Source organism: Rutidosis leptorrhynchoides, chromosome 4 (genome assembly GCF_046630445.1).
Source record: "Rutidosis leptorrhynchoides isolate AG116_Rl617_1_P2 chromosome 4, CSIRO_AGI_Rlap_v1, whole genome shotgun sequence".
NCBI classification, from domain to species: Eukaryota; Viridiplantae; Streptophyta; class Magnoliopsida; order Asterales; family Asteraceae; genus Rutidosis; species Rutidosis leptorrhynchoides.
Window position 1 is genome coordinate 195,354,319 of NC_092336.1, and position 24,306 is coordinate 195,378,624.

Below are 24,306 nucleotides of genomic sequence, written 5' to 3' on the forward strand. Positions count from 1 at the left end.
GGAAGTTTAAATAAGCATAATTATTTTATTGTATTTCTTACCGTACCTTTATTTACTGTCATTTTATTTTCTCGCATTTTTATTTTCTGTCATTTTAATTCTGTCATTTATTTTACGCACTTTAATTATTGTCATTTATTTTTACGCTTTATTTAAAATCGACAAACCGGTCATTAAACGGTAAAAACCCCCCTTTATAATAATAATATTACTTATATATATGTATTTGTATTTTTATAAAAGTAAACTAATATAGCGTTAAGCTTTGTTTAAAGATTTCCCTGTGGAACGAACCAGACTTACTAAAAACTACACTACTGTACGATTAGGTACACTGCCTATAAGTGTTGTAGCAAGGTTTAAGTATATCCATTCTCTAAATAAATAAATATCTTGTGTAAAATTGTATCGTATTTAATAGTATTTCCTGCAAAAATTTAATAACTATTTTATATACACCCCGCTGCACATCAAGCAGTGAGACATTATTTGATACTTGGGACCGTTATTCTAATATGCTACGCTCGTGTCCGAAACACGGGTTGAATGATTTACAGAAGGTCCAGATTTTCTACAAGGGTTGTGACATCCCAACTCGTCAGACTATTGATCAAGCAGCAGGTGGTACGTTAATGGATAAGACCGGAGAAGAGGTGCTAGAGATAATTGAAAAGCAAGCTGCCTACTCTCATGAATGGCATCAAGATCATGAGTCATTCCATTCAGCTTCAGTTAAGAGAACCAAAAACCATGGTGCATATGACGATTTTGGGTCTATAAGTGCTAAGTTGGATTCCTTTGGTAGGAATTTGGAGAAGATAAATAAGGATATTCATGGTATGAATGTTGGTTGTGAGTATTGTGGGGGATTACATCTGGCAAAAGATTGTGATGCATGTTTGACTATGAATCAGAAGGAAGAGATAGCTTATATTAGTCAACAGAACAACAATCAGTTTCAGGGATGTGCGCAGTTTAATAGGAATTTCAACAATCCCTATAATCCTTAAGGTAATCAAGGTTTGAGGTTCCAGCCAGGTTCTACTGGAGGATATCAACAGCAAGCTCCCGGGTATTTTCAAAAACCCCAAGCCGAAGAGAAAAAGTCCAACCTTGAAGCTAAGATTGAGAAGCTTGTGATTTCTCAAACTCAGCTTGTTACTACTGTTACTCAGAACAATGTGAAGAATGGTCAAATGTTTCGAAATCAACAAGCAGCTATTCAGAATCTGGAGAAACAAATTGGTCAGCTTGCTAGTCAGAATAATGTGAGGAAACCGGGGGAGTTACCGAGTAAGACAGATACTAACCCGAAGAATGGGCACGTTAATGCTATCACTACACGCAGTGGTTTAGCATATGATTCACCGAGGAAGTCCGATGAGTATGATTTACGAGTGCCGTTGGTTAAGGATAGTGAGCCGGTTGTTGTTAGTGAACCGGAGGGGGATAAGGAGCCGGAACAGGTGATTGAGAAGGTTGTGAGGGTACCGAAAACTGTTGCTGCTAAACCGGTAGTTAAAGAGTATCAACCACCACTCCCATTCTTGAGGAAGCAGAGATTAGAAAAGCTGGAGGCAGAAAAGTCCAAGTTCATGGACTTGATTAAAAAAGTTAACATTAATTTGCCTTTTATTGATGTGATTGCAGGTATGCCCAAGTATGCAAGGTTTCTTAAGGACTTGCTAACTAACAGGAAGAAGCTGGAGAACGTGTCTTCAGTCAGGTTGAATGCCGCATGCTCAGTGGTAGTTGCAAACAAGCTTCTCGAGAAGCTTGAGGATCCTGGGAGTTTTACCATTCCTTGTTTACTGGGTAATTTGGATTATATGAGGGCATTGGCAGATTTGAGGGCTAGCATAAATTTAATGCCCTATTCTATTTACTTGAAGCTAGACTCCGGGGAGTTGAAACTCACGCGTATGGCTATTCAGCTAGCGGACCGCTCTATTAAATTCCCTCGTGGAATTATCGAGAATATGCTAGTTAAGACCGGGTCGTTGGTTTTTTCGGCCGATATCGTGGTGTTGGATATGGAAATGGATGAGAGGATTCCACTGATTTTGGGTCGGCCATTTTTGAATACTGCTAGGTGTATCATTGATGTCTATGGCCAACAGTTGACCCTTAGGATAGATGATTTGCATGCAACCTTCTCAATTGACCATGCTTTAAAATACCCTGCCTACACTGATGATACATGTTATTTTCTTAACACTGTGAATGTCCAGTCTGAGTTGTTGCAGGAATTCCCAGAGTTACAGGGTTTAGGAGAATGTTCATTGGTTGAAATTGATGAAGAGTTGGAGGTTGAGGAGGTGGATATTTTGACCACCTTGATGGAAAATGGCTATGAGCCGACTGAGGAGGAGTTCAAAGAACTCGAACGTGATGCAGATTACCGGAGCAAGTCTTCAATTGAAGAACCTCACGAGTTAGAATTGAAGCCACTTCCTGATCATTTGGAATACGCTTATTTGCAGGAGGAATCTAAGCTCCCGGTAATTATTTCTTCTTCTCTTACTACAGGTCAGAAAACTGAGCTTGTAACCATGCTGCAGGCCCATAAACCGGCCATTGCGTGGAAAATTCACGACATTAAGGGTATTAGTCCCTCCTATTGCGCCCACAAAATCCTAATGGAGGATAACTGCAAACCTGTGGTGCAACGTCAAAGGAGGTTGAACCCGCACATGCAAGAAGTCGTGAAGAAAGAGATCATTAAGCTCCTCGATGCAGGTCTGATTTACCCGATCTCAGACAGTCCCTGGATTAGCCCGGTACACTGTGTACCTAAGAAAGGTGGTATGACTGTTACCACCAACGATAAAAATGAGTTAATTTCCACTAGGACTGTCACGGGGTGGCGTGTTTGTATTGACTATCGAAAGTTGAACGACGCTACACGTAAAGACCACTTCCCGTTACCTTTCATGGATCAAATGCTAGAAAGGTTACCAGGGAACAGCTTTTATTGTTTTCTTGATGGTTTTTCGGGCTATTTCCAGATTCCTATCTCGCCCGAGGACCAGGAGAAAAGTACTTTCACGTGCCCGTATGGCACATTTTCATACCAACGCATGCCCTTTGGCCTTTGCAATGCTCCGGCCACTTTTCAAAGGTGCATGATGGCCATATTCCACGATATGATAGAGGATTGCATGGAGGTGTTCATGGATGACTTTTCGGTCTTCGGTGACACTTTTGATTCATGCCTTCTTAATTTAGAACGGATGTTGGAACGGTGTGAGAAGTCTAATCTTGTGCTCAATTGGGAGAAGTGCCATTTCATGGTTCAAGGGGGCATAGTTCTCGGGCACAAGATTTCTAGGGACGGTATCGAGGTGGATCCCGCGAAGGTAACGGCTATTAAGAACCTTCCACCTCCCACCGATGTTAAGGGTGTTCGGAGTTTTCTCGGGCACACCGATTTTTACCGGCGATTTATTAAAGATTTTTCTAAAATTGCTAACCCGATGAACAAACTCCTCGAAAAGGACACGCCTTGGAATTTCTCCGAAGAATTCCTAAAGGCATTCAATCTTCTTAAGGAGAAACTGATCAATGCGCCAATCATAATTGCTCCGAATTAGTCCCTTCCATTCGAGCTTATGTGCGATGCTTCCGATTTTGCTGTTGGCTCTGTTTTGGGTCAAAGGGTCGAGAAACATTTCCGACCCATTTACTATGCAAGTAAGACTTTGCAGGGAGCGCAATTGAATTATACTACCACTGAAAAGGAGCTCCTTGCGATGGTATTTTCTTTTGATAAGTTCCGGTCCTACTTAGTCTTGTCTAAGACTATAGTTTTTACGGACCATTCTGCTCTGAAGTACCTATTTTCGAAACCGGATGCAAAACCTCGACTGCTTAGATGGATCTTGCTTTTGCAAGAATTCGACATCGAGATCCGGGATAAGAAGGGTGCTGAAAATCTAGCGGCTGACCACTTGTCTAGACTTGAGAACTCAAATCTCGAAGTCCTTCACGAATCGAATATCCATGATGATTTTCCCGATGAATATCTCATGGCGATGGACAAGGTGGTCGAGCCATGGTACGTGGACATTGCTAATTATCTCGTGGGGGGATTCTTGGAAAGAGGGTGGTCGTATCAAAGGAGGAAAAATTCTTCAGTGACCTTAAGTACTATTTATGGGAGGCCCCTTATCTTTTTCGTTGTTGTCCCGATGGGGTTATCCGCCGGTGTGTTTCCGGTGAGGAGTGTATGCGTATTTTGACAGAGTGCCATAGTGGGCCTACCGGTGGGCATTTTGGACCCCAAATCACGGGGCGTAAAGTCTATGATGCGCGCTTCTTTTGGCCGACAATTTTCAAGGATGCCCACCGGATTTGAAAGTCGTGCGATTCTTGTCAAAGGGCCGGTAAAGTCTCCAAACGGGACGAGATGCCTCAACAAAGCATCTAATTTTGTGAAGTATTTGATGTTTGGGGGATTGACTTTATGGGGCCATTTCCGAAATCTCAGAATTATAGTTACATACTCGTTGCCATTGACTACGTGTCTAAATGGGCCGAAGCTCATGCTTTGCCCACAAACGATGCACGAGTTGTGATTTCGTTCCTTCAACGTTTATTCTCTCAATTTGGAACTCCTAAATGGAGAAGGTATTGAAGCGATATGGAGTTCTCCATAAAGTTTCTACTTCATACCATCCCCAAACGAGCGGTCAAGTTGAGAATACCAATCGTGCTCTCAAGGGGATTCTTGAGAAAACTGTAGGGTCAAATCCGAACGAGTGGGCGAATAAGCTCGATGAAGCTTTGTGGGCGTTTTGAACCGCCTACAAAACGCCAATTGGTACCACTCCTTATCAGTTGGTTTATGGGAAAGCGTGCCATCTCCCATTGGAGATTAAGCATAAAGCAATGTGGGCACTTAAAAAGTGCAATTTAGATTTGAAGGAAGCCGGACACCTAAGGGCGGGGCAATTGAATGAGCTTGGTGAATTACGCCTTGATGCGTATGAGAATTCGTTAATTTATAAAGAGAAAACCAAGCTATGGCATGATAGAAGGTTAGAGGGTCCGAAAGAGTTTAATGAGGGCGATTGAGTGCTCTTGTTTAACTCTCGGTTAAAGCTTTTACCGGGAAAACTTAAGTCCCTGTGGACGGGACCATTTGAGGTTGTTAAGGTGTACCCATACGGTGCGATTGAGTTGAAAAATGCTAGTGGTACTTCCTTTAAGGTTAATGAACATCGTGTGAAGAAATATTTCGATGGTCCATTGGAGATTGATGACGGGGTTCACGTTGAACCCGATCCTAAGGTTACTTGAAGTTGGAGACGAGTCTTGTGAATGACTCGGTAATAAACTTTACATTGTTGTAGAGTTTGTATATTTTTGTGCTTGTTTGATGATATGTGCAATGTGATCATGCTCGGATTTTTGTTGGGGTTGTTTGTTAGTTTTTAGGTTGAGAAAATGGGTTAAAATGGCTTAAAATTGCGAATTTTTGAGAAAACAGCATTTGGAGCGCCGCTCCACATAAAAAGGCCTGATGTGCCAGATCTTTGAAAACTCTCGAACTGGATTTTCAATTGAATGGAGCGCCGCGCAGCATTTTGGCGCGTCGCGCGGAAACCCGGCGCGCCGCGCCGTTTGCTGTCGGTCAGTCTGTTTTGTTTTTTAATTGAAATAAAAACGAATTTTCTCCACCACACATAATAAAAAATGGGTACCAGCTGTATTTACTCTCAATTCCTTCATTCTTTTCATTCAAAACACCTCTTTTACACCTACAAACATATAGATCTTACAAACCCTAATTTTCAAGTCTTAAATTTCTTGTTCAATTAACTTCCAATCTTTCAAGAATGGTTAACCCAAAGGTCCAAATTTGTTTCCTATCTTACTAATTTCATCTTCTTATATGTAATTACTTGCTTAATTTTTGATTTACATGATGAATTAGTGTGGGGTTTCTTTAATTGGGGTTATGTGTTCTAATTATTGATGAGTTTTGTTAGATAAAGATTGTATGCTTTGAATTCATAATTAATTTTGTGTTTTTAGAAGTTGCAATTAAAACTAGGGTTTGTATGATTGAAAATCCGAATTTGAAGAGGATAAAGGTGTTTCATGCTTGAAATTGATCCAGTTTTTGAATTGTTTATGTGTTTTTGAACTAGTGTGGGGTTGTGTTCATATGGGCGGGTCATAATGGTTTGAATGACTTGATGAAAATTGGTTTAGTTATGTATGATGCCATGCTAGTGAGGATGAAACATGTAATTTTGAGTTGTGATGAGTATGTTGGTGGTAGTAATTTGCATTGGTTAAGATTGGTACACGTGATGAACTTTTCTAGATTTTTGGAAGTTAAGAAGTGTTATGAGTGGTCGGGTTTGTTAATATTTTGGTAATGGTGTTAAGTGAGTGTCATTGATATGATGAATTGGTTTACATGATAGTATGATATGAGATAGATTGTGGTCTTGGCATTGTTTTACAAGTATTATTTGTTAACTTGGAGATTGTTTTCAAAAGTGGATTGACATGAAACATGGTTTGGTTGTGAATGGTACTTGGTGTTTATTATTATGACTAACACTAACTTTTGAGTTTGGTGTTTTGTTTTCTTTACTTGTTTCATGAATGTAGAGATCAAGAGGAAACTGTGACGACCCGGGAATTTCCGACCAAATTTAAACTTAATCTTGATATGTTCCTGACACGATAAGCAAAGTATGTAATGTTGAAGTCTAGAAAATTTTGAAACGATGTTCATATAATCATTTGACTTTTGACTATTACCGACGATTCATGAACAATTATTTGTAAATAAATATATTTATAAATATCAATATAAGTGTATATATACTATTTTGAAAGTATACTTTATTTAATAGGAATTAAAATGAAAACTAATAAATAAATAATTAAGTTACTATTAAAATGTATGTATATAAATATACATATGATAATATTATAAATCTATGTATGATTCCTATTAATAATTATTAATATATTGTAGTATATATAAAATATATAAATATAGAATATTCACTAAATGTATTAAATAATATAATATTACATAATTAATAAATTATAATATTAAATGTCACAAGTTTAATTATAGTTGTTATATTATTATTAGTATTATTAATAATATTAGAATTCTATTATTATTATTATTATTATTATTAATATTATTAATATTATTATTATTAAATATATATTTAGGAGCACGATACACTACCTAAATTGAAACTGTCGACACATTAACCCAATAAAGAGGCTGTTAATATATATTCTTACATGTTTAATTTATGATATTTTTATTCATTTATTCCCATTCACCTGATCCACTTGCTAGTTCTTCTAGTACATACATTGATATATCGATTGATATTCATGCACTCAAACGAAACACTAAATCTTAAGATTCGTTTACTGTGTTAGTATGAGCCCCACATCATTTATACGTTACTTTTCTGATTGATAATTGATTTATATCATATTGAGTGAGTACAAAATTAAGAACAATAATTGGGCAACATAGCTATTTGGGAGTAAACAATAGCAAATGGTATGCCTTATAATATTAAAAAGATAACCCAACTTGCTCTTCATATATGTAAATATATACATATAAAGAAATCATTCACAACATAGCTATCAATTCTTTTTTCTTCTCTCTAGTAATTGGCTAACAATCCAAGAGTTGAGGTAGGGATACAAAACCCTCCCACCACCATTCAACGCCGGCCATACTTCACTCCCTTGGCCGTGAGCCTTCATCACCAATCAACACTACCACCGTCACCCATCACCTTAACCATCACAAACCCATGACTGCAACTAATACCACCACCTTCGAATCAATCCACAACCACCGAGACCATGGTTCACCACCCATCCATCTTGCCACCCTATCGTCCCATTTACAAACTACCTTGTATCACCATTTATCAAACTATCTATATATTCCTAACTAGTTTTTAACTGCAACTCAACCGATAACCACTTCACTCAAGCTCCATCATTATCATTAGTCTACCCTCACCATTACAACTCTATTCGTTGTTTACTCTTGTTTGACCAAACTAACTACCACCCATCACTCTAAATTTTCTATTTGATCGAACAACCACAAACCCAATAACCACCTGCAAAACTCATTATGTTTGTTTGATTATTTCTGTTTCATTCTCTTATACACCACGATCATCATGAATCCTTTCTCTAAACTGCAAATCATTTATGTTGCTACTACAGCTAGTCTTCTTCTAAAATCAAATATTTTGCAGTTCGAACACTACCTTTAAAACCATCTTAAACCGTGAACCATCCTCCACCAACCTCAAACCCACTTGATACTATGTAAACTATTATGCTGCTTTACAGTTTCTATTTTAGGCTGAACACCCACCAAATTGTCACGAAAACCTTCCATGTTTTCTTTTCATGACCAAAGAACCACCCTCACAACCGTTGAGTATATGTTCTATTTCAACCAAGCTAAACCACCACCTTAGTCACCACACACCACCCTACAAACACCCATGAACACCAACACTATCACCACCCCGTCGCCATCTTCGATCAAACACCACCACTGAAACATAAAAAGCTGTTAACTATTACTATTTTCCTTCATTACAACCACTTCATTCAAGGTTATATCTTTCTGTTTCGATTAGGAAGAAATTCCTATTACGGTTATCCTTTAGTTTCTACTAATAAATATATGTAACGATGAAGATAGATGTTAAATAATGAATTTCGATGAAATGATTAAGGAATACTTTATGTTGATGGCTATGAGTTGTAAAGAAGATATTGACATGTATGTGAATATTAAAAGCATGATAGATACGATGCACTCCTGGTGATCACTAGATTCATGGTCCACTATCCTTTTGACACAATATTAAACTCTAATATTGCGGGTTGGTGATATTAATAACTGTAATTTTTTTTAAACCAAAATACAAATTTGGGCCGAGTCCTTGTTGGATTAATCATCAGGCCCAACAGCGGTTTTCTCTTGGGCTGAAATAAGGAAAGGGAATGAGAATGCAGGGGCATGTTGATATGTGAAATGGTGATAGTGATGATGTTTAAGTGACAAGGCAAAGGATGATGAGAAGTTTAATGATATAAGATGATGATCGATATGTACGATGATGATGAAGGTGATAAGTCATTTCTTAGGGTTTTATAGATTTAAGTTAGGAATAATTTCAGAAAAACATAATAGAGCAGAAGGTTTGGGTGCAAGTTAGGGGAACGGGAGGTTGCGAGTTCAAATCCCTGCTGTGCCATTTTTTTTCCTAGAAAAAAGAACCAAAATTTTCTATTGGGCCATGATTAGTACTTGGGCCGAGATAATATGTTTTCAGTTGGGCAGGAATCTCAATTCAGTTGAGCCGAGATCCTTTCTTTGTTAGGCCGAAAAGATAAACAGAAAAACATACTTCTTAAATAAATTAGGATTCTAAGAATAGCAGAAAAGCAGCAGATGGAGGTGTGGTATAGTGTTATTGGTTAAGCGAGAGGTCGCGGGTTCGAGCCTTGGCTGAGGCATTTGTTTTTGGGAAAAGCTTTTAAGGTAGAATACTTGTTATTCCTAATATCATTATTATTATTATTATCATTATTTTAGTAATATTATAATAAACAAATGATATTTATATAAAAATATATTTTTACAATATCCTAACTTTATTAATATTACATATTGATTTATCTTAATTGTTATTATTATAAAATATTAATTAAGTTATAAATAATAGATAAATACATTTTAATATAATCATATATACAATTATCTAAAATATATAAAATAGTTATAAATAAACTTTTTATTAATATAACATACAAATTATGAAGTATATTAATATTAATATATAAAACTTGTTTAAATGTTATTATATGTGTTAATATATATATAAATGATATAGGTTCGTGAATCTGAGGCTAACCCTGCATTGTTCAGTTTCGTCATATGTATTTTTACTACAAAATACAATATTGTGAGTTTCATTATTCCCTTTTTAAATGCTTTCGCAATATATATTTTTGGGACTGAGAATACATGCGCTGTTTTTTATAATTGTTTTACGAAATAGACACAAGTAATTGAAACTACATTATATGGTTGAATGATCGAAATCGAATATGCCCCTTTTTATTAAGTCTGGTAATCTAAGAATTAGGGAACATACACCCTAATTGACGCGAATCCTAAAGATAGATCTATCGGGCCCAACAAGCCCCATCCAAAGTACCGGATGCTTTAGTACTTCGAAATTTATATCATGTCCGAAGGATGATCCCGGAATGATGGGGATATTCTTACATGCATCTTGTTAATGTCGATTACCAGGTGTTCAATCCATATGAATGATATTTTTGTCTCTATGCATGAGACGTATGTTTATGAGAAATGGAAATATGAAATCTTGTGGTCTATTAAAAATTATGAAATGATTATTTATGTTAAACTAACGAACTCACCAACCTTTTGGTTGACACTTGAAAGCATGTTTATTCTCAGGTAAGAAAGAAGTCTTCCGCTGTGCAATTGCTCATTTAAAAGATATTACTTGGAGTCATTCATGACATATTTCAAAAGACGTTGCATTCGAGTCGTCGGGTTCATTAAGATTATTATTTAGTCAATTATAGTTGAATATATTATGATATGATTTGCATGTCATCAGTTTTCGATATAAAAAAAGTTTGTCTTTTAAAACGAATGCAATGTTTGTAAAATGTATCATATAGAGGTCAAGTACCTCGCGATGTAACCAACTATTGTGAATCGTTTGTAATCGATATGAACTTTATTCGGATGGATTAGGACGGGTCCTTTCAGTTGGTATCAGAGCGGTGGTCTTAGCGAACCAGGTCTGCATTAGTGTGTCTAACTGATAAGTCGTTAGGATGCATTAGTGAGTCTGGACTCCGACCGTGTCTGCATGTCAAAAGTTTTGCTTATCATTTAGTGTCGAAAATTATTTGCTTATCATCCTTAAAGTCTAGACACGTCTTACTGCCTCTATTGCATAGACAGTGTATAGATAAATTCATCTCTTAGCGTATCTGCTAATTCATATCTTAGCGTATCTGTTATTGTTACCTTTGCCTGACAGCTTTCCTAGATTCCTCCGTAACTTATGGGATTTTAGTATTATGTATGCATATAAAAATTATGTATTGTAGGGTACTAATCTACATCCTATAATCTATATCTTATCGAAAATCCTTCATCTGATCGTACGAGATGAATCCCTCAACCAGTTCGAGTCCCTCAAATTTCGATAACTATTCCTATAGTTATTCCGACAGCTATTTCGATATGGATATTCACCTAAGCTCCGAAAGCGGTGTCACCAGAATGAATCCATCAATCAGCCACCCCCAATTCATCTGATGGGTTCGTAGTCGACTTAATCAATGGAGACGCACAGAAGGCGATCCCATCCACTAACCGAATTCACCTTTTGGCAAAGAACCTGAAGCACTTACCGGCGAACCTGTTCGTAACACCATTTCACCCTCATTTCCCAAATATCTCGCCACGATTATATCATAAATCAGATTCTAAACCTTATTCATCTACTCATTTCGACGGACAATCATCCCGGAGTAATCGAAGAAGTCAACGAGCTTCGCGCTCGAGTAATCAATTTAGAGAACATGGTGCAAAACTTACCAGCTTCAGCAACATCACTGACACCAACAGTACCATCAGTAACAGCACCTGTATCATCAACAATCCTTGCCTCAATATCACATTCAGTACCTCGAGTACAATCATCGTTCTACGTATCGTTCTACATCAATTATCTTCGTTCTTCATGGCGATTATGTAATCTCTAATGTTTTAGAGATTATGTATTCTAGTTATAATGGTAAATCAAATGAGTTTAATATCATATTAACTCATTAAATCCATGATTACATCTGAAGAAAATATATATATGTATATATGTTTTCATAAAGATTGTAATTAAAAATTCTTTTGTGCAAACTGTTAATGGTGAAAATATTTTAACAGGTAGGTAATACCCGAGGAATATTTAAATTTCACTTTAATAAGTTACACTGTACATTCTTCGAAGCTGATTCAACAGTCATTACTATCCTACTTACATCCACAGACATACGTATTCGTTCACCACAGAATAACCATTTTCCTTCAATTTCATATTTGAATTTTGACCTATCAGAATCCGACAAGTGGCATAATGAGGAAACATTGGACAAAATAAAAATTTGTTAGAAACAAACAAATTAACTATGAGAAATTTTGTTAAGAATTCACGCTAACAAAATCCTAGCTAACTGTTTCTAGCTAATTGTAGACTAATCAACTGAGGACTACCAACAATGGACAATTAAAATGAATTAAAATATTGATTATAACATATGAAACTAAACAATTCTTCAAGTTTGCCACTTGATTTCATCTTAAACCTCATTGTATCTTGACAATTACAATATGCGTTCAAACCTTTCATGATTCTTGAAAACACCTCAATCAAGAGGATGAACCAACCGCACTTCATCTACGGAGGGAAAGATTTATGCATTTAGTTATGCACCTGGAAACTCTCGGCAACTGAGTAAAAGTTTAACACATAGCCGCGTCAGATCCTTTGGCATTTATTAGCAAAAATAACTTTGCGATCTTTTTTTTCAAAGTAGCAAATTTTGTCACAGCTTCAGCAAATCAACTTCGACTTTTCGTTCGAAACAACATTATTATCACCTTGATTATTATGTATGTTCTTTTATTGTTACCGGGGAACCTTCCATATTTTACCATATTACTAGCAGACATACCAGCAACCTCGTTACTTTTTGGCTTAAATCTCTCTGACAAATCATTATATTTATTCATTGAAACCCTATCATATACTCATCCGCATCTTGTAACGAGAACTGCCATACCAATTACCGGGAATCAGCAATCAGTATTTGAAAACTCACAGCATATCTATATCAACAGTTATATGTATGACAATTATCTCTTAGAGTTATGATCTCTCATTCTGAAGTTCTGAAAAGCACTCTGTCACAAATCAATACTCTGAATGTTGAAAAAGCTGAATGAAGCAGCAGAAACCATAGACAACCGTAAACAATCTTAATCATCAGAAGTTTGATGATAAAGAATAGTATGTTGGAAAAGCTCATAAAAGTTGGAACTGGAAAACGGATTGAGCTAACCACGAAGGAGACCAAGAAGAAATACAAGGACTATACCCTATATTCAAAGAATCCAGATAATTCTGGATCCGTTGAAATCTTTAGAGAATATCTTGCTCCGAAGTCATGTTAAAATTTTACGGAAAATCTTTCTCTATCAACCATCGAACTTAGAAATTCCAAAATATCATCATCAATATCTTCGATATTTCTGAGGTTATTTTCATAAATATTCTCGTCCAAAATTATATACCTCTTCGTGCTTCCTGTGTATCATTATATTTGAAACATTCAATAGAAAATTTAGTACCGAAAAGCAGATTATGCGAAACTATGAAGAAATCCGTGGACAAATCACAAAGAATAAGTTTGACTTCAAAGAATCCAAATAATTCAATGCCTGCTGAAGTCTTTAGCGAATATCTTGCTCCTTACTCCAAACTCTTGCGAACAAATTTTCTTCACCATCCTTCGATAATAGAAATTCTAAGATATCATAGTATCTTTCATTATAAATATCCTCCATATTTCTGAAGATATTTTCATAACTATTCTTATCTGAAATCATTAATCTCTTAGTGCTATCAGTGTTACATCATATAGAAACTGTCAGTTTCTATATTCTGTAAACTTTCGAGCTTAAAATATGAATGTTATTTAAGTAATTTTGGGAACTGATGCATGAGTTAGTATAATATAATGACACTTGATCAATGTGATTATATTACAGTAAGTCATGCTGAGTTTCTAAATGGAACATGATGATTCACAGATTATAACATCATCATGTGTCATGTTACATAACTCTGTCATTCTGCTTAACTACTGAACATATCAAGAAAGTATATTCTTGATAGTTCTATTCTCAGTGAATCTGGTAATTTGACAAATCAAATCGTGCTATTACGTTCCTTCCTATTTAGAACATTAATAATGTTCATTCTGAAACTTATATTTTCGAATTCTGGACCATTACAAGAGATGCCAAATCGCCAGAAGAAGAAAAGAAGGGACAAAGCTCTGAAATAGAAATTGGAGTATAAATCGCAGCAAATAGGAGGGAGTATTAACTGTAGATGACAATGATTATAGGAAACAGAAAGGGGGACATTGAAATATAAGGAGAGATATAAAGCCCGATAACAACGCATAAATTACAAACCGTGTATATCAATGTTTATCGCAACATAAAGACATGGGAGAATTAAAAGCACTATAACCCCAAGAGCAAAGTAGAAGTAAGCAGATTCCTCGGGTGGAAGTTGAAAAAGGAGAATGATTGTTACGATAGTAAGGATAAGGACAAGGATTAGAACTGGATTAAGCATTTCCACAATCCTTTGGATGTATGAACTAAGAAGGAAAGTATAGGAATGGTGAGAATAATAAAAGAAAAATCAGACACAACAATTGAGACAGATGACCGCATTTAATTAAAGAGATCCTAATTCCCTTAAAGTCCGAAGAATCAGATCTTATAGATTTCGAAGATTTTCTTTAATCCCTTGAAATCCGGAATTCAACCAATACAACATCAAAAGTTAAGACGAAACTTTATTTCCCATTACATTTCTTTTATGACAGCTTCACTAGTACGCTTCAAGTAATCGAATCGTTTTATCTATATTACTCAATAGTGATAAAACACTATATACCAACTCATATTCATCATAAAAACATTTTTATTGTTAGCCATGACCACCTCGTTCAAATTTTGGGACGAAATTTCTTTAACGGGTAGGTACTGTGACGACCCTGGAATTTTCGACCAAATTTAAACTTAATCTTGATATGTTCCCGACACGATAAGCAAAGTATGTAATGTTGAAGTCTAGAAAATTTTGAAACGATGTTCATATAATCATTTGACTTTTGACTATTACCGACGATTCATGAACAATTATTTGTAAATAAATATATTTATAAATATCAATATAAGTGTATATATACTATTTTGAAAGTATACTTTATTTAATAGGAATTAAAATGAAAACTAATAAATAAATAATTAAGTTACTATTAAAATGTATGTATATAAATATACATATGATAATATTATAAATCTATGTATGATTCCTATTAATAATTATTAATATATTGTAGTATATATAAAATATATAAATATATCATATTCACTAAATGTATTAAATAATATAATATTACATAATTAATAAATTATAATATTAAATGTCACAAGTTTAATTATAGTTGTTATATTATTATTAGTATTATTAATAATATTAGAATTCTATTATTATTATTATTATTATTATTATTATTATTATTATTAATATTATTAATATTATTATTAAATATATATTTAGGAGCACGATACACTACCTAAATTGAAACTGTCGACACATTAACCCAATAAAGAGGCTGTTAATATATATTCTTACATGTTTAATTTATGATATTTTTATTCATTTATTCCCATTCACCTGATCCACTTGCTAGTTCTTCTAGTACATACATTGATATATTGATTGATATTCATGCACTCAAACGAAACACTAAATCTTAAGATTCGTTTACTGTGTTAGTATGAGCCCCACATCATTTATACGTTACTTTTCTGATTGATAATTGATTTATATCATATTGAGTGAGTACAAAATTAAGAACAATAATTGGGCAACATAGCTATTTGGGAGTAAACAATAGCAAATGGTATGCCTTATAATATTAAAAAGATAACCCAACTTGCTCTTCATATATGTAAATATATACATATAAAGAAATCATTCACAACATAGCTATCAATTCTTTTTTCTTCTCTCTAGTAATCGGCTAACAATCCAAGAGTTGAGGTAGGGATACAAAACCCTCCCACCACCATTCAACGCCGGCCATACTTCACTCCCTTGGCCGTGAGCCTTCATCACCAATCAACACTACCACCGTCACCCATCACCTTATCCATCACAAACCCATGACTGCAACTAATACCACCACCTTTGAATCAATCCACAACCACCGAGACCATGGTTCACCACCCATCCATCTTGCCACCCTATCGTCCCATTTACAAACTACCTTGTATCACCATTTATCAAACTATCTATATATTCCTAACTAGTTTTTAACTGCAACTCAACCGATAACCACTTCACTCAAGCTCCATCATTATCATTAGTCTACCCTCACCATTACAACTCTATTCGTTGTTTACTCTTATTTGACCAAACTAACTACCACCCATCACTCTAAATTTTCTGTTTGATCGAACAACCACAAACCCAATAACCACCTGCAAAACTCATTATGTTTGTTTGATTATTTCTGTTTCATTCTCTTATACACCACGATCATCATGAATCCTTTCTCTAAACTGCAAATCATTTATGTTGCTACTACAGCTAGTCTTCTTCTAAATCAAATATTTTGCAGTTCGAACACTACCTTTAAAACCATCTTAAACCGTGAACCATCCTCCACCAACCTCAAACCCACTTGATACTATGTAAACTTTTATGTTGCTTTACAGTTTCTATTTTAGGCTGAACACCCACCAAATTGTCACGACAACCTTCCATGTTTTCTTTTCATGACCAAAGAACCACCCTCACAACCGTTGAGTATATGTTCTATTTCAACCAAGCTAAACCACCACCTTAGTCACCACACACCACCCTACAAACACCCATGAACACCATCACTATCACCACCCCGTCGCCATCTTCGATCAAACACCACCACTGAAACATAAAAAGCTGTTAACTATTACTATTTTCCTTCGCAGCAACCACTTCATTCAAGGTTATATCTTTCTGTTTCGATTAGGAAGAAATTCCTATTACGGTTATCCTTTAGTTTCTACTAATAAATATATGTAACGATGAAGATAGATGTTAAATAATGAATTTCGATGAAATGATTAAGGAATACTTTATGTTGATGGCTATGAGCTGTAAAGAAGATATTGACATGTATGTGAATATTAAAAGCATGATAGATACGATGCACTCCTGGTGATCACTAGATTCATGGTCCACTATCCTTTTGACACAATATTAAACTCTAATATTGCGGGTTGGTGATATTAATAACTGTAATTTTTTTTATAACCAAAATACAAATTTGGGCCGAGTCCTTGTTGGATTAATCATCAGGCCCAACAGCGGCTTTCTCTTGGGCTAAAATAAGGAAAGGGAATGAGAATGCAGGGGCATGTTGATACGTGAAATGGTGATAGTGATGATGTTTAAGTGACAAGGCAAAGGATGATGAGAAGTTTAATGATATAAGATGATGATCGATATGTACGATGATGATGAAGGTGATAAGTCGTTTCTTAGGGTTTTATAGATTTAAGTTAGGAATAATTTCAGAAAAACATAATAGAGCAGATGGTTTGGGTGCAAGTTAGGGGAACGGGAGGTTGCGAGTTCAAATCCCTGCTGTGCCATTTTTTTTCCTAGAAAAAAGAACCAAAATTTCCTGTTGGGCCATGATTAGTACTTGGGCCGAGATAATATGTTTTCAGTTGGGCAGGAATCTCAATTCAGTTGGGCCGAGATCCTTTCTTTGTTGGGCCGAAAAGATAAACAGAAAAACATACTTCTTAAATAAATTAGGATTCTAAGAATAGCAGAAAAGCAGCAGATGGAGGTGTGGTATAGTGTTATTGGTTAAGCGAGAGGTCGCGGGTTCGAGCCTTGGCCGATGCATTTGTTTTTGGGAAAAGCTTTTAAGGTAGAATACTTGTTATTCCTAATATCATTATTATTATTATTATCATTATTTTAGTAATATTATAATAAACAAATGATATTTATATAAAAATATATTTTTACATATATCCTAACTATATTAATATTACATATTGATTTAACTTAATTGTTATTATTATAAAATATTAATTAAGTTATAAATAATAGATAAATACATTTTAATATAATCATATATACAATTATCTAAAATATATAAAATAGTTATAAATAAACTTTTTATTAATATAACATACAAATTATGAAGTATATTAATATTAATATATAAAACGTGTTTAAATGTTATTATATGTGTTAATATATATATAAATGATATAGGTTCTTGAATCTGAGGCTAACCCTGCATTGTTCAGTTTCGTCATATGTATTTTTACTACAAAATACAGTATTGTGAGTTTCATTATTCCCTTTTTAAATGCTTTCGCAATATATATTTTTGGGACTGAGAATACATGCGCTGTTTTTTATAACTGTTTTACGAAATAGACACAAGTAATTGAAACTACATTATATGGTTGAATGATCGAAATCGAATATGCCCCTTTTTATTAAGTCTGGTAATCTAAGAATTAGGGAACAGACACCCTAATTGACGCGAATCCTAAAGATAGATCTATCGGGCCCAACAAGCCCCATCCAAAGTACCGGATGCTTTAGTACTTCGAAATTTATATCATGTCCGAAGGAGGATCCCGGAATGATGGGGATATTCTTACATGCATCTTGTTAATGTCGGTTACCAGGTGTTCAATCCATATGAATGATATTTTTGTCTCTATGCATGAGACGTATGTTTATGAGAAATGGAAATATGAAATCTTGTGGTCAATTAAAAATTATGAAATGATTATTTATGTTAAACTAATGAACTCACCAACCTTTTGGTTGACACTTGAAAGCATGTTTATTCTCAGGTAAGAAAGAAGTCTTCCGCTGTGCAATTGCTCATTTAAAAGATATTACTTGGAGTCATTCATGACATATTTCAAAAGACGTTGCATTCGAGTCGTCGGGTTCATTAAGATTATTATTTAGTCAATTATAGTTGAATATATTATGATATGATTTGCATGTCATCAGTTTTCGATATAAAAAAAGTTTGTCTTTTAAAACGAATGCAATGTTTGTAAAATGTATCATATAGAGGTCAGGTACCTCGCGATGTAACCAACTATTGTGAATCGTTTGTAATCGATATGGACTTTGTCTGGATGGATTAGGACGGGTCCTTTCAGAAACCAGGAACAACCAAAGCAACCACCGAATAATCCTGAATTATGGTTGTCTCACATCTCGAATGATGAGGATTTGGAGGAAAGGTTCACAACAAATAGCGCTCGTCCGATTGAGCGAACTTATTATTTAGATTGGTCGCATCTTTCATCAGTGGGTGCTAATATTGTTCGGGAGTTGCGTCGTTACTTGTGGGTAGTTTATGCGGGTAATGAGTTGAGACCTTATGAAAGGTTATTTGAGATTAATGAAGATATTTATGAGCAGATAACTATAGAGTTCTTCTCAACTGTTAGTTGTCGCCCTCGAGTCTCTCCGACCGAGGCAGATTTCTTGACGTTTAGGCTTGGCGGGTTAGAGCGTCGCATGTCTAAAGTTGAGTTGGCTCTGGCATTAGATCTATATCCTGAGTTGACTGATAATGATTTGAAGTGGCATTTGATGAATTGCAGAGTGTTCGGGGAGCAAGTTTTCAATGTAAGTGATTATTGGCCGACTGTGGCAAATGCTAGTGCTGGTCCGTTTAGTTCGAGTCGAAGTGTTCAGTCGATGCTTAGACTTCCTGAGGATCGAATAATTTTTAAGATGATTGCTACAATGTTTATGGCTAGGAGAAACGCGAACAAAATTCAGCGAAGGGATCTTTAGATCCTACAACAAATTAAACTGAGGGAGCCGATCGATGTTCCATGTATGTTAGGGGTATGGTTGTAGGAAATTGGAACAGACAACCGCACGGAACGCCCATTGTTAAGTGGGCATTTTGTTACTAGGTTGGCTCGGGCGTTTTCGGTCCCGACGAGTAGGTGTGATGTAGTGGGAGTTGAGGCGATGCCCACCAATATTCTGTTTTTCTCTAAGGCTGAGTTTATCCGTCGTGGTCCAGCAGGTTGGGTTTTGTGGTCTGATGAAGAGCAACAGCAACAGCCAGGTGAAGGTGCAGGTCGTGGACGTGGACGTGGGGCTAGTCGATCCACGTATGAGGCAGGTAGCTCGAGTGCTGCGAACGTACAAGGTACGTGGTCAATGGGTGAAGAGAGTTAGAATTCGTTGGTTAACAGTGTTGACGATTTTCATATAGAGTATAGGGACAGCAGATCAGCGTATGATGCTCAGGTGGAGCATAATCAGCGGATGTTAGCAGAGCAGCGTAGGCATAACGAGGATTTGATGACTTTGCACCAAAACAACTATGGGTCGATTAACACATCCTTGGGACAGTTTAGAACAGAGTTGGGTCGTTTGGGAGAGCGTGTTGACAGGGTTGAGTACGATGTTAGGGGAATTAGGGCCCACAATCAGTGGGAGGTCCATCAGCGACAAATTCAGCGTCAGATGCGTCAGCACCCGGAGGCGTATATTCCGACGCGAACTACCATTCCTGATTATACGTCAGTTACTCCTCCAAGACCGGATCCTTCATATGACCCTTACCAAGCTTTTCAGGATACGTATGGTGTGAATTGGGACCCTACCAGAGATTTTTGTCCGGGAAGTGATTGATTGTTGCGCATGTTATGTTGTATTTGTTTGAAACTATTTCCTTTTTAAGTTGGTCTGTACTTGAATAATTTTATTTTCTGTTTATGTACTCTGCAACTTATTTGAGGGACAAGGCGTTTCGGCATCGGGTGGTGCCACCTTGTCCCGTTTATGTAGTTCGTATGTTTTTATTTTCTTAGGTTTGTTGGTGAAACGATTTTTCAAGTCTGGCATTAAGTTCAGCAAAACTGCATGATTGATGATATTGGTGTGATGATCGGGAATGGATGATGTTCTTATGCTGGCAGTCAGTTAAGCGCCATCTATCACTGGCATTCCGCGATCAGTGGTTAACTCGATAAGTTTTTATATTTTCTTTCTCACATAACCCTTTCGATTTTTATCTATTTTTGATCTCAAGTGATGGGGACATTACTTGATCTCAAGTGTGGGTTGGGGATGTAAAATCTCTCGGGTTGGTTGTTAATGAAATCATCATCATATTAGTTTTGATTTAAAAAGACTTACGTTTCACGGGTTTTGGTCGTAAAAAAAAAATTTGAAAAATTAGGTAAAAAAAAAACAGAAAAGTTAGTTCAAAAATTAAAAAAAAGTGGAAAAATAATTGAAAATTCGGCCAAAATCTTTATTTTGAAAATTGGCTTGGTATTTTATGATATAATTCGTGTTTTCAAAGAAGCCAAAATTGTTTCACATGTTCATTATTTTGGACATGAAATCCTACGAGTTCGGGGAACTCAATAGTAGGTCACCTGTACCAAAACGGGTGTAAACCGTGAGAGAGCGGTGATTGCATAGCGTGATTGTGACCGAATCACGTGCCTGATCACAAACTTTTGGTTACTTGGTATAGCAGACTTCCGAAACTATATCATTTTATTATTACATCATCTAATGGTGTGATACTGTGGGAAGAGGAGCCAAGAGCTTCACCAGTGTTATCCTTTTGAGGAACAATAGCTACGTGCTTGTGTTTGCTCAGACAACACAACCCATAGCCAAAAGCTATGGCACCCAAAGGTTTTTGGGATTTATTGGAAGGGTAGTATCTACTTCCTACCTTTCTTAAAACAAGCAGAAAAGCTTGTCATGTGGGAAGTAGGCAAACCGGTGTCAATTAAAACAGATTGGCACTTCCGAGTGACTCAGATCCACTCATTAAGGAAGTAAAGTCTTCCGACCGTTTTACTTGGTACGTATACCTCTTAAGCGTACCATTTCATTACCCATCATTTCACGATGAGGTACTGTTAGAGGAGAAAGTCTTGAACTTTCAAAACATGTTCATTATTTTGAATGTGAAATCCTACATGAACATAAAAATTCATACGTAGGTCATCTGCACCAAGGCGGGTGTCAACAGTATGAACGGTGATAGTGGCGTGAGGTCGAAACCGGACCATTCGCTAGATCGAAAACTTAAACAGGGCGATCCTCATTGTTTCTCCTAACAAGGACAATGTCGCACCCGACCACCTTATTTAACCACACATGATGTATCTTTTCCATCCTTAAGGGAGTCAAGTCTCCCGAACGACACACTTGCTGATTTGTTTCAGAAGATGTAGTCCAGACCAGTTGTAGGGTGACGAAAAATCTTGAAAAGTCATTGCTAAAATTTTCTGGAAATCTACCAGGCCTCAATGTCAAACAGGGAAACTGGTAGTTAAAGCTTATCTCAATGAGGGAGATTTGCTAGCCAAATGGGAAGCGCACCATGATACACAAAATGTCAGTGATTGATCAGATTCCCAGTGGATAACCTCCGGAAAGGTAAGATATCAGCTTTTAAGCCTGATGAATCTCAATCTTTATGGTTGACTTAACGGATTAGATGATCACCTCATGATTATCGATGATATCTGGAAGTAATGTGTATCCTCCTAAGCACAATATTTTCTTACCGACATATCGCGATGTTAGGTACTGTGGGAGGCATTGGCTTGACCAATTGCGGGGTAGCCCGTGCGTTCTTTTGGCACACATGTTCGATTGCTATACTTTTTGGTGCTCGGTTTCCACTTGATTCCCGTTTACTTTGAAGACTTATTTTATGATTCAAGATTCTCTACTTCATCAGTATGGTACGTTATTCGCGATTATCTTTGGATACTATATCCATTACATATTGATTGCGGTTTGGGAAGTTATTTCGGGGGAATGCAAGTTGGAACCATGGTGGTTATTTACTCCAAATCGTGCCCACGCTAGTTGTTGTTGGTTTGGTTTCTTGTTCGTTTGGTTCTACATACATGTTTGAAGAGTTATTATATGGTAGAAGATTATTATCGAGTTTAATTTCTTGAGGACAAGCAAAACTCTAGTGTGGGGTTGTTTGATATCGCATATTTCATACACGTTTTCCTTAGCGATATCGGGTACATTTTGGTCCTTTTGGATACGATTTGGTGTTATTTTGATAAGTGTTTTGAAAGTTCGAGTTCTAAGACCAAGGAGATGAATTTTGAAGATATTTGATGGTTTTTAGTGATTTTATATGAAAGCAAGTGAAAGGGATTGGTTTGATTCGAGTTTGGTTCGAAAACAGGTGATTTTAGTGAGTTTTCAGCTCAGATTCAGCAAAAAGGGGCCTGGAGCGCCGCTCCAAAAGGTCGCGCGCCGCTCCAATGGGCATAAAAATCAGTTCGACAGTTTTCAGAAGACCAGAAAGCAGTTTTACAGCAAATGGTGCGCCGCGCACCCATTTGGCGCGTCGCGCGGGTACCTGGCGCGCCGCGCCACTTTGAGCCCGGTTCAGTTTTTGTTTCCTATTTAAAGCCCGAAAAATACCCTAACTTGACACTTTCGCATCCAGACGATTTCCAGCAGCTTTTTGACGAACTTAGGTGATTTTTGGGGTTTTTCAAGGTCATTCTAACACATCAATCATTCCGGAAACAAGTCTCGATCCATCTATCAATCTAGAACAAAATTTTCATTATGTTTAATTCTTATCATCATTATGAATACTCTTAATTATTTATTTGTGATTTTTGTTCTAGCCATGATTGGCTAAGCTTTTAATGTTTGTCTAGATTGAATATTCGTATGTTTTTGGATGATACTTTAATGTTTTATTGATTAATGCATGATAATTATGAGTTTTGATTAAGAACAATTCTTGTGGGTGTTGATTATTGTTACTAGGTTGATTAGTGATCTTGTTTGAACAAAGGGAACCCTGTTTCAATTTAGTACACTAGTTTTCAATTGATTTGTCTTAACCAATTGAGTGCTTACTGGACCAAGGGGGTAAACCGGGTAACAAGGATTAAACAAAACAGGGGTGAATTGTGTGGAGCGAACGCGTAACCAATTGAATCTTAATCTTGTAGTTAGTTAATTACTAAGTCACAAACGAAAGAGGTCTTTGGTGAAAGGGAACCCTAAGCCAATAAATCTAAGTTTGACGTGTTTGCTAAAAGAGAACTCTGGGTAAACCGACTCTGTAGTTGCATGTATTGATAAATTGAACTAGTGCTTAATAACAAATCATCCGACACTACGAATAGGAGATCTAGGTGAACATTCTTTTATCCATTGAATTCAAATATCTTTACTTTTTGTTGAGTCTGCATTTATCTTTATAAACTTAAAAATACAAAAATATTGTCTTTTACTTTTAATCAATCTTTGATTTGGCTAATCGTTA